Source organism: Equus quagga, chromosome 5, assembly GCF_021613505.1.
Source record: "Equus quagga isolate Etosha38 chromosome 5, UCLA_HA_Equagga_1.0, whole genome shotgun sequence".
Classification (NCBI taxonomy): Eukaryota; Metazoa; Chordata; class Mammalia; order Perissodactyla; family Equidae; genus Equus; species Equus quagga.
The window spans coordinates 40,690,116-40,705,468 of NC_060271.1; the positions used below are offsets into that span (position 1 = coordinate 40,690,116).

General features: G+C 52.2%; 1 protein-coding gene across 2 annotated transcripts in view; it reads left to right on the forward strand.

Annotated features, from left to right (window-relative positions):
• CASZ1 (castor zinc finger 1) overlaps positions 1 to 15,353 on the forward strand; it is a 150,792-nt gene that overhangs the window by 19,691 nt on the left and 115,748 nt on the right. For both annotated transcript variants that reach the window (XM_046662346.1, XM_046662345.1), the window contains exon 2: positions 13,934 to 14,089. The gene's annotated coding sequence lies outside the window, so the exon portion shown is untranslated. The remainder of the gene's footprint in view (positions 1 to 13,933; positions 14,090 to 15,353) is intronic.

Genomic DNA, 15,353 nt, shown 5'->3' on the forward strand with positions numbered 1-15,353 from the left:
CACACACACACACACACACACACACACACACACACACACACACACACCCTTTTTAAAGGGGCTGCAAAGACACCAGCCCGGCAGAAGTTCCCGGGCACGTTCTCCTTCTGCCTGGAAGCAGGACATTTTCAATAAGCCAGCATCCCTTCACATTGGCCCAAATGGTCTAGGCGTGGTAGTGTCCCTGAACTAAAAGGCTTAAGGACTGAATTTTTAAAAAGATCAGGTTGTCCAAATTTTAGGGAAGTGGATGACGGCGTAGAAAGGTGGCAAAGGGAAGGAAAGAGGTGATAAGAGAGTTTCATTTTGAGTTTTGGGTGAAGAATTCAGGTTGGTTCTTGTTTTATCCAAACCGGTTTGTTTATCTCTGAAAAATTATCACCAGCAATGGCCTGAAGCGATGCACTGGGGGACAAGCTTCCAAAGGGTAGGGACCCGAACAAGTGTTCTGATGTCTGGCGAGGTCTGCAACATGTATTGCCCAGGGTTCTCTGGCCGCCTGCCTGGTGTGGGGGAAATAGTGAGCCAGTGACTCCAGTTTCCAGCCCCATACCTTGGTCTCGTGGGATTTTTCTCAGTATATTCTCTGCCTTGTTTGGGAGTGTGGTGTGTCTGTTTCATGCAAAGATTCAAACTGTTGACACTGGCAAGGCCAGAGTTGAGAAACTGGAGGAGAGATTCTATACGAGAAACTGGAGCAGAAATGGTGGCAGAAGACACTGGAAGATTTCCTTGACTGCAGATGGCATGCGCTCTGATGTCAGCAATCTGTGGGTTGCAGGGAACTTGGGAAGGAGCAGAGGAGGGTGGGTGCAGGCTCCCAGCCTCTCCTGGGGACTCCTCTGATGCCTGCAGGGCCACGTTTGGAGCAGACGTGGGTGGTGGGAAATATCCAAGGATGAGGCCAGCCTCCAGCAGCAGGGCCAGCGCTCCATGTGGGTGTTGTTGGAGCGGGGAAGGTCTCTCTCTGGGCCTCTTGGCTCTTTTTGGATCAAGGGGCTGTAGATGGGATTGCTTGGGATCATGGGGTTTAGGGAATGTGTAGAAGGCAAGAGATTCTAAGCTGAGCCCCTCAATAGGCCAGGAACCTCTTTCTTCCCACTGCTGGGTACATAGGAGGCCCTGGTAGCTCTGGGCCACTAGCTGAGGGGGCACAGAGGGAGGACTTGAGCTCGTGGAGGTGGCCAGGGCCAGGGCGGGTTTGAGAGTGTTGCTGAAAGAAGCCAGAGATGAGAACATTCAAAAGTGGTTCGACTTTTAGTGTTTGACATGGTTTCCGATTCACTGAGAGCGGAGAGATGCACCGCTGTGTACCCAAGGATTTAGAGAGTGCATAGGCGGTGGGGTTACACTCTGGGTAGATTTCAATCCAAAACTGTAATTACATCAAGGAGCAGACGGAAATGGGAAAAGAGGATTAGTGGTGTGGCCTACTTGGGCCCGGCGGTGAAGGTGGCACCAACCTCGGTGCTGGGATCATAGCTGAGGGGGTTCACCCCCGACCACGCCGAGGAACGGCCAGCACCCTGGGCACCTCTTTTCTGCTCATCTCTTCTTACCTCTCCTCAAGCCATCTCTGGAGAGTTGACTCCCCTCTGAGCAGCCCCAGGGCTGCTCCCCACCCTCCCTGCTTCTTCTCAATGCTTGCTGTCACATGTCCACTCCAGCCTGGAATAGGAGGATGCTCCATTTTGATTGATTTGACTTTCTTTTCCATGTGGGCTATGTGTGTGTGTGTTGGGGAGAGGGTGACCCAAAGGACCCCAGTGGATTCGATTGCTCTCAGAGGTGGCCACAGTAAACCCTGGAGGCTAGCCCCCCACCGCCTGCTGCTTTGTTGTGTTTGGTTTGGGGGAGCCTCTGGCCTGGTCCATAGCACCTCCCGTTTCCCCTTTACTTGAGAGAAAGGTGGCCAGAACTCTTAGGTCTTTGGCCCACAAACTTCTGACCCTTCCTCCCATTCCACTCAGCCCCCTGGTTTGTGACAGTGGCATCCCCAAGTATTCTGAACCCCCGGCTCACCTTTCTCTTCTCCCTGCCCCCTTTCCCTGCACCTGTCAGCTGTTTCATTGACTGTCTGGCTTGGCTGCCACCCATCCTATCCTCCCAGGCCCCCTCCCCCTAGGCCCACACTCCCTCCCTTCCTGTCTCTGCCCACGTCTGTCTCTACCTGCCCGTCGCCGGCACACCTGAGGATCCGAGGCTGCCTAACGGAGTGCGGGGATGGTTCAGGGTGTTTACCAGACAGCCGGGATAAGGTATTAAATCCTGTTGCTGTCTTCCCAGGGCCAGGTTCCTCAGATGGTTTTCCAAATTCCTAATCTCGGTGCCCACATCCCTGCCCAGCTCATGTTTGATGGGAGCTTTCCTTTCCGATTGAAGCTGAACCGAGCAGGATCTGTCGTGGGGTTGGGTCTGGGTTCCCACCGGTGCATGATGACATGGAGGTCTAGCCCCTTCCTCTCTGGTTCTTCCTTCCTCTCCTCCTTCCTTTCTTTGGGAATCTTAGTGAGTAGGGGCCAGGATTCTGCCGCCAGGTGTTCTAGAGCCTTCTTGAGTGCCCCTCCACCACCCCCCAGCCAGTGTGGTCATGAGGCCACCTGCTGTAATGGAGGAGACAGGGCCTGAGACTAGTCTTAGTGTCAGAGGCAAAGGAATCCCAGCGTGAAGATGGTCTGAGATGGGAATGAGCAGGTAAATGACACAGCCCTTCCTGAGCCTGCCATTACGATTCTTCCCACTCAAAGTAAAAATGGCCACTGTGGGGTTTTGCTCATCATGCTGAATACCTGGCTTGCCCCAGGAGAGAGTCCATAAAGCAGACCTGTTCCTCCGAGGAGTCTCTGCGTTGGTTTTGGAGATGACAGTGCGAGGGAGGAGGTGTGCTCCTGTCTGGTGCTTGGGGTGGACATCTGCCCTCGTTAAGCTGGCCTAGCCTCTGGGGTGACAGGAGAGCTCAGATGCTCCCTGGTGAACGGGGACATTGGGGCGCCTTGATATGGGGCAGAGGCAGCTTCCAGGGGTCTTCCTACATCCGGGACTTGTCTACCCTTCCTGGGTTGGCTGGACTGAGCAGAGAGCAGGGAACTCTGTCCCCATCCTCAGCCTTCTCTCCCAGAAACTAGGCTAAAAGAGGCAAATTAGCTAACTTCTCTGACCACCCTGCCCCCGCCCCAGCTGGGAACTTTCTCTGAGGGGAGGAGCGGACTCTACACCAATGGTGGAAGCTTGGCCAATGGTGGCAGCCTGGGTCTACCCTTCTGGGGGTGCCTGGAACTGATGGCTGTGTCCTTTCCCCGGGCTGCCCTGTGACCTGGACAGACCCTTCTAATTTCAGCTTCCCTTTCCCTGGCTACAGGCTCCCTCCTCTTTCTCTCCTGTCCCTTCTCCTCCCTTTCTCCAGGCAACCAGAAGTCTCTTGGGTTTCACAACCCCGGAGCTTCCCTCTCTCTCCAGGTCTCCTCACCTCCTTCCTGCTCCGGCTACAGGTGCTGTGTCTCCACCCTCCCCCTGTTGCCTTGGCAGTCAGTGCTGCACTGGGCTTTCTTCTCTCCCTTCCTGAGCTCAGTGCACTGACAGGAGCGGAGGGCTCTCTGTGACCTAGCGGACGGGGGTTGGCAGCAGTGAGGCAGGACTGGGAACAGGGCAAGGGGCGCAAAAGCAGACTTCACGCTGGGTCCTCAGCCAGGACCCTCACCATTGAAGCTTCTTCCACGGTCGTACAAGCCGGGGCTCTGCAGGAGTCCTGGGTGCCAGGGTTCCCGATTTTATTTTGGGGTATACTTTTTCTAATATGTGTTGGGCCGGGATTAAGAAGTGGAATAGAAAAAAGAGGGCAAAGAAAATCTGGAAGATGACAGTTGGGCTGGTGAGGAGGAGGAGGAGAAGGAGGAGGGAAAAGGTGAAATGAATTCATTAGAAAAACTTGTTTACTGGTTTTGCTTAGGCGCCTCCATTTTAAAAGTCTACATTTACAGTAAGTCGCTAATTAAAATACAAAATTAAGCAACAGCTATGTTTTTTTTTCCCTTACACTTTAATTGCATGTTTTTTTGTGATGTAATTTCTGGAAACACCCAGTGTACCTCACGGGGCTGATTGTTTGATAAACTAGAAGTACCTGAAACCAACTCAAAAAATAAATATATAAATTCAAGGGGAACTTAAGGTAGATTGGAAATGACAGCGAACTGCAGACAGCAGGGAACCAAAAATCCATAATAATAATAAGAAAAAAACCTTTCTAAGTAAGGACGTTTATCCTGCCTACCCTGAAATCAGAACAATCTGTGCATCTCAGGGGGGGAAAAAAAGTTGCAATGGAAACCAGACCAAGTGGGGTAATCACTCCCTATCCCCCTCCCCCAAGTTGGTGCTATGGAAAAAAAGCAAGTCAATTTAGGATTTTCCCCAATTCCATTTCTAGCTGGGCTCGGTACTTGCTGGGGCTTCTTTCACCAGGGACCTTTCAAAGGGAGCTTCTTGGTCCTCCTTGTTCTGAACGTAGATGCGGTCCCAAGAGGGGATGAATGGGGCGGTCTCTGTCCCCCCAGGAAAACAAGCCTCCCCGTGCCCACAGAGGGCAGGCAGCGCATCCCAGGCTTGGGCTGCTGGCCCAGAGTTCCCGGCTCTTCCAGAAGGTAGTGGGAGAGAGTGATACAAGGTAGGAATGATGTGCGTTGTCTTTTTCAGACAGCCCTGTGGACTCCTGCCTTCTTTAAGATGCGGACCAGGGTGCTGATTGCAAAACGGCTGAGAAACCTGTCAAGAATGGACTCCAGGGTGGGGCTGGGAGGAAACTGGATCCCACTGGCAGCCTGGCTGCTGGAGAATTCCAGGCCCAGCGTCGTTGGTGGGCCCCGGGCCTCCTGAGTGCTGGGCATCTGGGCAGTAGGAGGATGAGGGACAGAGGGGACCCGTGACCGCACTGACGTCTTTTTCCGGCCAAAACCTAGAGGCCCAGTTGGCCAGGGCCCCCATAAGCCTCACTCTGTACTCTCCTCCTGGGGAAAAAGGATTTGCTTCTTTTTAGAGTCTTTTTAAGAAATACGTTTCTCCCTGATTATCTCATACTAATGGCTCATTGGAAAATACAAACAAGTGTTAAGAAAACAGTTTAAAAATATGTAACGTTACATGTAAATATGTAATGTTGTACACATATGTATATGTATGTAGTTGTTAAAAGTGTGGGTTGGGGGCTGGCCTGGTGGCTCAGCGGTTAAGTGCACACATACCGCTTCGGCGGCCCAGGGTTTGCCGGTTCGGATCCTGGGTGCGGACATGGCGCCGCTTGGCAAGCCATGCTGTGGTAGGCGTCCCACATATAAAGTAGAGGAAGATGGGCACAGATGTGAGCTCAGGGCCAGTCTTCCTGAGCAAAAAGAGGAGGATTGGCAGCAGATGTTAGCTCAGGGCTAATCTTCCTCAAAAAAAAAAAAAGTATGGGTTAGGGGAACAGAGAGACCTGGGTTTGAAACCCAGCTTTGCCACTCAGCCGTGTGAGTTGGGGTAAGTTATTTAACATTGCTGAACCTCAGTTTCCTCATCTATGAAGTGGGGATTATGATCATATGCATCTTGGAGGGTGGTGAGGACTCAGTGTGATGATCGATATAAAATATTGAGCACAGAGTCTGGCACAGAGCTCACTTAAACATTAACTCTTTCTGTTATTGTAGTTAATAATGATTATTCCACTGCCTTGAGATAGTAGGCTTTTTAATTTTTTATTAAGAATTTCTTTTTACATCAGTGAAATTCTCTATCTAACCCTGTGCTGTCCAATACGGTAGCCTTTAGCCACATGTGGCTATTTAAACTTAAATTAACTAAAATAAAAAATTCGGTTGCACAGTCATACCTTCCACATTTCTTTCTTTTTTAATTTATTTTAAAAATTAATTTTATTATTTTTTATTACAGTAAGATTGATTTATAACATTATATAAATTTCAGGTGTACATTATTATATTTCGATTTCTGTGTAGATTGCATCATGTTCACCACCCAAAGACTACCATCCATCATCATACACATGTGCCCAGTCACCCCTTTCAACCTCCTCCCTCCCCGCTTCCCCTCTGGTAACCACCAATCCAGTCTCTGTCTCTATGTGTTTGTTTGCTGTTGTTTTTATGTTCTATTTATGAGTGAGATCATATGATATTTGACTTTCTCCCTCTGACTTATTTCACTTAGCATAATACCCTCAACGTCCATCCATGTTGTCACAAATGGCCAGATTTCATCATTTTTTATGGCTGAGTAGTATTCTATTGTGTATATATACTGCATCTTCTTTATCCATTTGTCCCTTGACGGGCACCTAGGTTGCTTCCCTGACGAATTTCAAGTGCTCAGTAGCCACATGTGGCCAGTGGCTGCTATACAGGACAGCACTGAAAGTTCTCCTGAACAGCGTCCTGAACAATAGAGTCATCTAGGTTTTTTCACTTAATTTCCTGCTTTCCATAAATATCTGTTAACAGCTGCATAGTAGTCCATGATGTGGCTGAATCACACTTCCTATTGATTTGAGTCTTTGTTCCTGGGATGTCGGAGCATCTTCTGGGCCCTGATTGGGTGTTGCCCGTCCTGGCACTGGCGTTGTGGTGCTCTCTGATTGGTGCCAGGCAGCAAGGGATTCTGGGAGGAGCAGGGCCTTGTCTGCTGAATGGCTCCCAGTGGTGGTGCCAGGGGAAGGTGGGGGAAGCAAGCTCCACCCTGACGGCCCTGGCATAGCGGGAGGGGGCTGTCTCCTTCCAGCCCCCGGTGTGTGGGCTCATCCCCACTCTTCACCTCACAGGGCAGAGACTGGGAAGAGGAGGCACGTGCTTGAGGAAGTAAAAATGAGCAATAATGACTCACCCTCCACTGACCTGAGGGTCCCAGGTATACCTTGGAGCTTCCCAGGCAGCCCCCGGGAGCCCCTAGGGAGCAGGTGGCCTTTCTTGGTGGGGAGAGAATGCCATGGTGGGGGGCTGGCCTGGCTCCCCAAGGTCTGCATGGGCCTCCAGATCCTTGTGTAGGTCTTCAGGCTCCCAGGAGGGCCCTGGCTGAAGACAGTTGTGTGATGCCAGGGTAGGGGTACTGGGGTCCTAGGTCAGGGGACAGCTCCAGGAAGACTCTGCCATGGCGGGTGACCATCCTGTGAGTGGAGTTGGTGGAGTGACTGTTGGCTGAAGTGATGCTGGGTTGTGGCCGGAGCCTCTTCTCCGCCTGGGCAGTCCACACCCTCCTCGGGTGGCCCAGGGCACAGCTCTGGGTCGGGGGCTATGGGCAGGGCAGGCTGGGAAGTAATCCCTGGGGCAGTGGGCAAGACAGATAGGGAGAGCCAAAACCGGACCTGCTGATGTGGCCCTTTCTGCTCGCAGCGGATCATAAAATATGGCTCAGATTTTCATTACGGGCTCTATCGATTATCTTCTGGGACGGATGAATTATAGAGAACATTAAATTTTTTTAAAAAAGCAAGTGAGAGAGGAAATATCTGAATGAGTTTGGGTGGTCGATGGCAGAAAGGGCTGAGCCACCAAGCCTGTGTGGCCTCTGTCTCCAAGCAGGGTGAGAACCAGACCGCTCAGGGCAGGCAGCCTCTGACTCCAGCTCTCAGCCTCCTGGGGCTCCCGCACCTCCCTGGGCCTGGTCTTGCGTTAGGGGCAGCCTGTGCTCGCCTTGGCTGTGCCTTGTCCCTTCTAGGGATCTGCCTAGGTTCTGGGAAGGCAAACAGTTGGTTGTTCATGGGGTTCTGACCCAGAAATAGGACCTTTTCCAGGCTTTAGGCCTCTGTTGCTGGGAGGTGGGCCCCTAGCTCTGCTCTTTTTCCTCCAGGGAGCTTCTGATTCTTGAGGGCATCGCTGGTCTCCGGGGGTCAGGACTGAGATGGGGACTCCTGAGGAATGTGGGCACCCAGGTCTGTTGGCCATCTCAGCTTTTCTCTGCTCCTTGTTCCTCCCATCCCCAGTCACTGGCTCAGAGGATTTCCGTTTTCCTTTCTAAGCTTGCAAAAGATGGGGTCCCACTGCTGTGCATCTAAGTCCTATCTGGAAAGAGAACCCCTGGAAGCCCATCCCTCCCTTGCTTCCTCCCCACGCCCTTCCTTCTCCCTCTCCTTGCCAAGCAGTATGGTGCATAGGTGTCAGACGGACCTGGATTCAAATCACTTCCCAGTGTGTGACCTTGGGTGGGTCACATCCCTCTCTGCATCTTATCCTCAACTATCCAGTTGAGATAATAACCTACCTCCTTAGGTTCTTGTGATGATTATATGTATCAATGTATTAAAGTCCTCAGTGTGTAGTGCTTAATAAACGTGAGCTGTTATTATTTTCCTCCTCTACAGAGTCTGGAAACCTTTCCTCTTTCTTTTCATTTGGTCTTTGACTTTGTTTATGAAATGGTTATAGTTCACACTGTGTGCCAGGTACTTTTCTCAGCATGCTACAAATAGTACATCTTTTTCATCCTCATGACCATATGCGGGAGGAACTATTATTATCTCCATTTTACTAATGGGAAAACTGAGGCACAGAGAGGTTAAAGTAATTTGCCTAGGGTCACACAGCTTATAAGTGGCCGCTTATACCTGGCAGTCTGGCTCCAAAGCTTATATGTTAAGCCATTATGGCACGCTGTCCTAGTGATCTGGTGGGGTGGCATGTGTATGTGCCTGTGAGCATGTGTGCAAGCATGTGTGTGCTCACACGTGTTCCAACAGCCCTGCCCTTGTGGTGGTTTCCATCTGACCCCTCTTCCTGACCCTCCACCTGATAGGGCTCCCTCAGGTCATCAGCAAGGCGAGCATTTTCTGGGGCCCTGTTCTGGGTGGAGTGTGTCTCCCCACCCCCATGCCATCACCCCGGCTTCACCTAGGCTACTGTGAAAAGGTGGTGGTTTCCATGGATATCCGTCTCCCTCTGGAGACACGCCCTTTTTTGTGTAGCTCTGTTCCCTGGAGTTGATTGTTTTTGGCACACCGCTCTGCAAACTCATCCAACAATTAAAAAGGGGGAGGGGTGGAACAAAAAGGGAGAGATAGTAAGTGTGGGCTGAGTGACATGCAGGAGGGGCCTCTGGGGTGTGGGTCTTCTCTCTGTCCCCTGTCGGCAGCAGGACAGCACCTTAGGTGTAGAAAGGCCACATAACCAGCTGGCCGGGAGTTTCGCTTCCAGAGTTCTGAAAATTCAGAACTCCACGTTTCCTTCCATTTGAGCTGTGTTCTTGCCCCGTTTATTTCTCCTTCAGAAATCTAAAGCCCATTCTCGGAGCCATCTCCAGAGGCCACCTGAAGCCGTGGGATGCCAGCTTGGACCGATTTGAATATTTGCCGCCCTTGTTTTGGTTAATTGTGTATGTGTTTGCTCTGCTTGTGTGCCATCAAATACCTGGTGCGTTGGGCGTACCCGTCGTAGGCTGTGTGAGATCACAGATGAAAAATGCAGTGAAAAACACTTTCGTGCCACAACACATCATGTTGGATTTTTGTATTAAGATGTGGATTTTTTTATTGTTTTTTTTTTTCCTCCTTTTCCATACAGCCCTGAAGTTGGGCAATGCGCACGTCTGTGTTTTTGTTTTCACTCCAGGTGGTTTATGAAATCTGCTCATTAGGGCTCTGTCCTGTTCCCACCCAGGCCTGCTCTTCCACCTCTTTCTCCTCTTGGATGTAGATCTTTTTCCTCCACCTGCCCCCCCCCCCCCCCCGCCAGTCTCCTCTCCTTTGGAGGGATGATGGGTGCTCGCTCACATTCACCCAGGTGAAAATCAGGGGTTTGTGTGGGCCTGCTTCTCAGTCCTGCATCTCTGAAGCAGACGTTCATTGCAGAAGGAGGTCCCGATGTAAGGGAGGTGGCAGAAATCTCTGCGGCCCCCACTGCACCCCACCCCAGGATAAAGCTCCCTAGCTTGCCCGTTGTCTGGAGAGAAGAAATGGAAGCTGTTCCACCCCCATAGGCCCTCCTGACTTAGAATGGCCCTCTCCTGAGTGGCCTTCTTGTCCCCGTCCCCTCAGATGACAGACAGCGATGGTTGGCTCAGTCCCTTCACCCTCCAGGAGGCCGTGCCCACAGCTGTGACCCTGTTTACCAGGGAGCTTTGGGGGTTCCTCCTACTCACCGGGTGCGCCACCATAGGCCTCGCCTTCCCCTACACACAGCCCAGCCAGAAGGAAGCACCTGAGCGTGGCCTTTGCCCCCCGCCAGTTGAGATCTCCGGGTGCTTTCTGGTGGCTCCAGGGGCCTTGATGGAGACCCGGCTGGAGGGCAGGAGAACTGAGGTTCAGGAGGGGAAATAGCATTAGGTGTCGGGGGGTGCTGAGATCAGGGGTGGGGACGAAGAGGGGCTTTTTTTTTTATCGAGGTCACACTGGTTTATAACATTATGTAAATTTCAGGTGAACATCATATTTCAGATTCTGTATAGACTGCATCGTGTTCACCACCAAAGAGGAACTTTTAAGTGAGTTTGGCTTTGGAGCCTGTCAGCCCCGAGTCCAGGCCTGGCTCCAGCACTTGCGAGCTGTGTGACCTTTGGCAAGTCACTTTGTATCTCTGTGCCTGCCCTCCCTAATCTATCCACAGGGATCCTAATCCTTCCTACTTCTTATTATAAAAATTCGGTGAGATCACGCATATACAGCACTCAGCATGGTGCTTGGAGGATAGAAGCCATCCTCCAGTTAATTAACATCATTCCTTCTCATGTAGATCTATTGGCAGAGGGTGAAAACCATTTAGGCAGGCGGTGTGCCCTCCACTCCCAGCATGCCCCCTGGCACATACTAGGTGCTCAGTCAACTCATATTGGACTCAGTTGGAGGAGGATCAAGTAACTAAGAAGTCCTCCTGAACCTGAAAGTTATTAATTCGTGGTGCTAATGGAGGAGTGGGGAGAGACCAAGACGCAGGTTGGGGCTTAGGGGAACTAAGCAGAATGGAGCGTGAAAATAGCCAATGGAGTGTTCTTTCGGGGGAGAGGGCTGAAGCTGCGCCAGGCCCATCTAATTCTGACATGAAATCAGGGACCAGTTCAGTTCCACAAACACTTATGCTACCCACTGTGGGCCAGCTGTTGTGCTAAATGCCGGGGATACAAAGATAATTAAGACCTGGTCTGTGCCCTTGAGGAGTTAAAAATCCAATGGTGGAGACAGATTCATGAGCAAATGACTTTAGTCTAGGATGGACTTAAATGCCACAATGATTGCTGCACCAGGAGCAGAGTAGAGGGGCATATGGGCCTGCTTGAGGTAGCTTTGGAAGGTTACCTTGAAGAGACTTGGAAGAAGAGGGTGGTGGCAGGTGAGAGCGTTTCTGTTAACACCTTTCACATTTCTTGTTGCTCCCCCAGCACATCGGCTAGGTAGGCGGGAAGGAGGTGTTAGCTTCACCTGATGGGTGAGGACACTGGGCCCTAGGGAGATCAGGTGTCTTGTCCAAGGGCCTACGGTGAGTTAGTTGCAGAACTGGGACTCAGACCCACATCTTCTGATTTGCCACCCAGTATTATTCCTGTAACTGCGTGTGGCTTTTCACTCCTTCCCCCTGGAGCTGCTGTCCAGAGACCTCTGTCCTCTGGGCTCTGCACCTACTGACCAGGATTCCTGCTGCAGCCACGGCCCCGGGGCCTGGGCTGTGGGAGGGCTCCATCCATGGTACGCCCTGGGGCCTGTGCCCTGGTTTGGTAAATGGGTCAGGCCACTTGGTTGGGGATAGTTCCAGAGCAAGGCCACACCCTGGCAGGGCTGGAGGATGGCAGGAATGGGGAAGACTGAGGAGGAGGAGGGGGAGGCCTGGCTACACCCTTTGTTCGGTTGCTCTTGCTGCCAAAGCTGAGAAGCTCCCTCTGCCCTGGGAAGGCCCCTCCCTCGGCTGGACCAGGCCAGACGAGGGCCCCACCAGGGCCTAGAACACCCTCTTTCCCCATAACTGGAACCCCCTGTGAACCAGGATGTAAGACCCTGGTATCATCCACGCTCGCCATTCGTGTGTGGTCAGACGATGGTCTTTCCTAGCTCCTTGCCAGGATCAGGGAGATGGGAGAGTTTCTCTTGACCTTTTCTCTGGGCAAATGTGCATGTCTGGAAGGGGGAATGTCAGTGGCCTGTGTAAGATGCTGACTTTCAAGTGGGGCAGAGGTTGTTCTGATGGGACGCTGGAGTAGAGCCCCCAGCAGAAGAGTGCTCTGGAGGTGTGGAGCTGCAGGTGGTCCAAGGCACCCCTTCCTCTAGCTCAGAGATACTTGGTTGGTGGATGGGCTGTCCAAGGCTTTGGGGATTCCAGACCAACAGGCAGGGGTGTGTCAGAGCCCAGAGGAGTGAGTCTCCCAGTGGCCCTGAAGTTCCCATTAAAGTGTTTTTTCCTCTTTTTTGAAGAAAAAAATACTCCCAAACTGGAAAACAAAGGAAATCCACTTCCCCCAAATCACACGAAACTCACATTAGGGGCCTGGCGGGAATCCATGGAAACCAGGAAACCCGCTGTTAACCCTGTATAGTGCTGAAGGGTGGGGTGGGAGCTGGGCTGATCTGAGGCCCGGACTACTGTCACTGGCCCTCCCTGATGGCTTACCCCAGGGAGCTGGCCTCGGTGGCATTGCCCCAGAGCAGAGGTGGGTGGAGCTGATGCTGGAAGCCCTCACCTTGACAGCACCAGCTCCCCCCTCCAGTCGTAGCCCAACCTTGGGAGGCAGGAGAGGAGAGGTTCGTGCACCCCAGGGAGGCCCAGGGGATCCGAGGGCTGGGCCAAGTTGGAGAACCTGCCGGGCAGCTGCCCACACCATGCCACACTGTGGAGTCAGGGCCGAGCCCACTCACACACTTCGGGATCACGCAGGCGCTGTGGATGCTGCAATTCCCCAGCCGAGGGGGAAGGAAAGGACCGGAATTTCAGCCACCACCCTCCCTGATGCTAGCCCCATATACAGGCTGGGTATGAGTGAGGACAGAGAGCCCCCTCTGGGTTCCTTGCGCCCCATTCTACGCATCCAGGAGGCTGGACCTCCAGGCCTGGGAGGTCATGCGCCGAGGTTGGGCGGTGTGTTGGTATTTGCACGCACATGGGCTAATTTTTCTAAAAAGGCTGAAAATATTTACAGGTTTGAAGTTGAAATGCAAACAGGAAAAGCCCTTTAAAAAGTGAGTGTAGTGGATATTCAAAACAGGAATCACCATGGAAACACCACAATATTTGCTTAAATTGACACAAAGGTTGCTGGTAGCAGGGCACCGACTTTCTTTGGCCACATTTTTTTGGCCCAACACCTATCACAAATGAATCTCAGTAGCCCCCTTGCGGGTGTGTGCGTGCCTCCTCTTTTCTCTTTCACGGGATGAAATGGCACAGGACCAGCGTGGAGTGGGGAAAGGAAAAGAGAAGAAACCAAACTCACTATCCTAGGTAGCTGCTAAGACACCTGTTGATTCTGTTTTTAGAGACTCCCATAAGGCCACCGGGGGTCATGGGAGCGCTGGGAGCAGGCAGAGGGAAAGTCTGGAGGGAGAGGGAGGTTGGGGAACCCAAGGGTTGGTTCAGTTGTGTGGGTCTGATATGGTTTCCAGTATCAGCCTGATCCATGGGCAGGCTGACCTTTCACCCGAGGTACCAAGCCTTGGGTGTGATCACTCTGTTGTTACCTGGGGTGGCACCTGATTGGCCTGTTGTTTCTACCTATTTGATTCTTTTATTAGGTACAACAACTACATAGCAATTGGCTAATAATTGTGCAAAGGGCACATTGGTTGTAGGGTCAAGCATGGCACACACCACAGCAGTGCCATCTGGTGATTGGCAGGCAGGGTCTGAGAATCTCTTACCTTGCTGGCTGGTTACTGTGCAGGTGTTGGAACCATACCCTCCAATGTCCTCCTCTCTGGAGTAGCTTTGTGGGTCTCAGTTGTAGTCTGGTAACGTGTTTTCGTTTCTCATTTTGGTAGACAGACAGACTTCGCTGACTGAAGGCAAAGACCCTCTCCACCCCACCTGCCCTTCCAGCTGTCACGGCCATCAACCCCTCCTGTAGAAGGAGGTCCTGCAGCTCCAGTGGTCTGCGTTGGAATGGACTTTGGACCCCGGCCTCTTGGGATGCAAAGGTAGCTGCTCCCGATTCCCAAGATGTCACTAGGAAATGTGGCTAGGGGCTCTGGTTGGCCAGCTTGGGGGTTCCTCCTTAGGGGACGGACTGTGTAGGCTGTTCTCAGTGAGTTCTGACCTGGGTGGTGGTAGCTCAGGCACCCCAGGTGAAAGTGAGAAAAGAGCCCTGGCCTCGCAATGGGACACCTGTATACTGGCCATGGCTTCGCTGTTGACTCACTTTCTCCCCTCTGGATCTGTTTCCCCACCCGTAAAGTAAAGAGATTGCAAAACTGACCTTTAAGAATCCTCCCAGCATTACTATTGTATGACATTGAATGGTGCCAGCAGCATACAGGTATTCCAGGTGAGGCCTGAGCCCTAGCAGACAGCACTCCTGGAGCTAAGCATCGGGTCATTTCTGAACATCATCTCTGGGAACGGTAGGTCCAGTCCATCAGCATGTCCAGAGGCTGCTGCTCTGCTCTGAGCTCATGTGTGACTTCTTGGGGCTCTCTTGGTGGTCCTCCAGCCCAGGCAGAACCCTCCTTAAAGGAGAAGCCACAGGGTGTGTTGATCCAGGCTCAGAAATTGCCCCTGGCCATAAGGCAGGTCACTTTTGCCTGGGATTGGTAGTCTGTGGGGCTGGTACTGTCAGATATTTACCTGCAGGTATCAAACGAGGCAGTTCTTAGGGTGGGAGGTTGACACATAACAGGTAACTTACCACATATTGGTCATTGTTCAGTATTCTCTTAAGATCCTGAGGGAATCAGCCCGGCGAGGTTGGGTGTTCACAAAGTAGAGGGGCAAGGTCTTGGGGCAGGGGCTGAGGCTGAGGGCCTAGAGAACGGGTGGACCGGCAGGGCTGGGGGCCAGTCCTCCTGAGTGTGTCAGATGGGAGTCAGCAGCCCTGGCTCACTCACCTGCACTCTCCCTCCCCATGGGCACCATGGGCAGGTATGTCCTGCCTCTCCCTCCGTGGCCAGGCTTTGCAGCTCTGGACTTTGAACTTGCAGAGAGGAAGCACTTGCAGAAATGGGTGACTTGGTGCCCACTGGGGTTTGAGAGGTTCTCAAAGCTGCAGACTTACTTCATTTTGGGCCATGCCACCTTAGGGACTAGCAGAAGCCCTGAATCCAGCCCAAGGATTTGCAAATCAGATGTAAATGTGGCCTTGGTTTGCTGTGGCAGAGCAACCATGTGGCTGAGACTCTTCTTCCTGGTGTCCAGAATGCAATCACACTCCAGGAATTGGTCCAGCCACACTTAAGATGTGCTGCT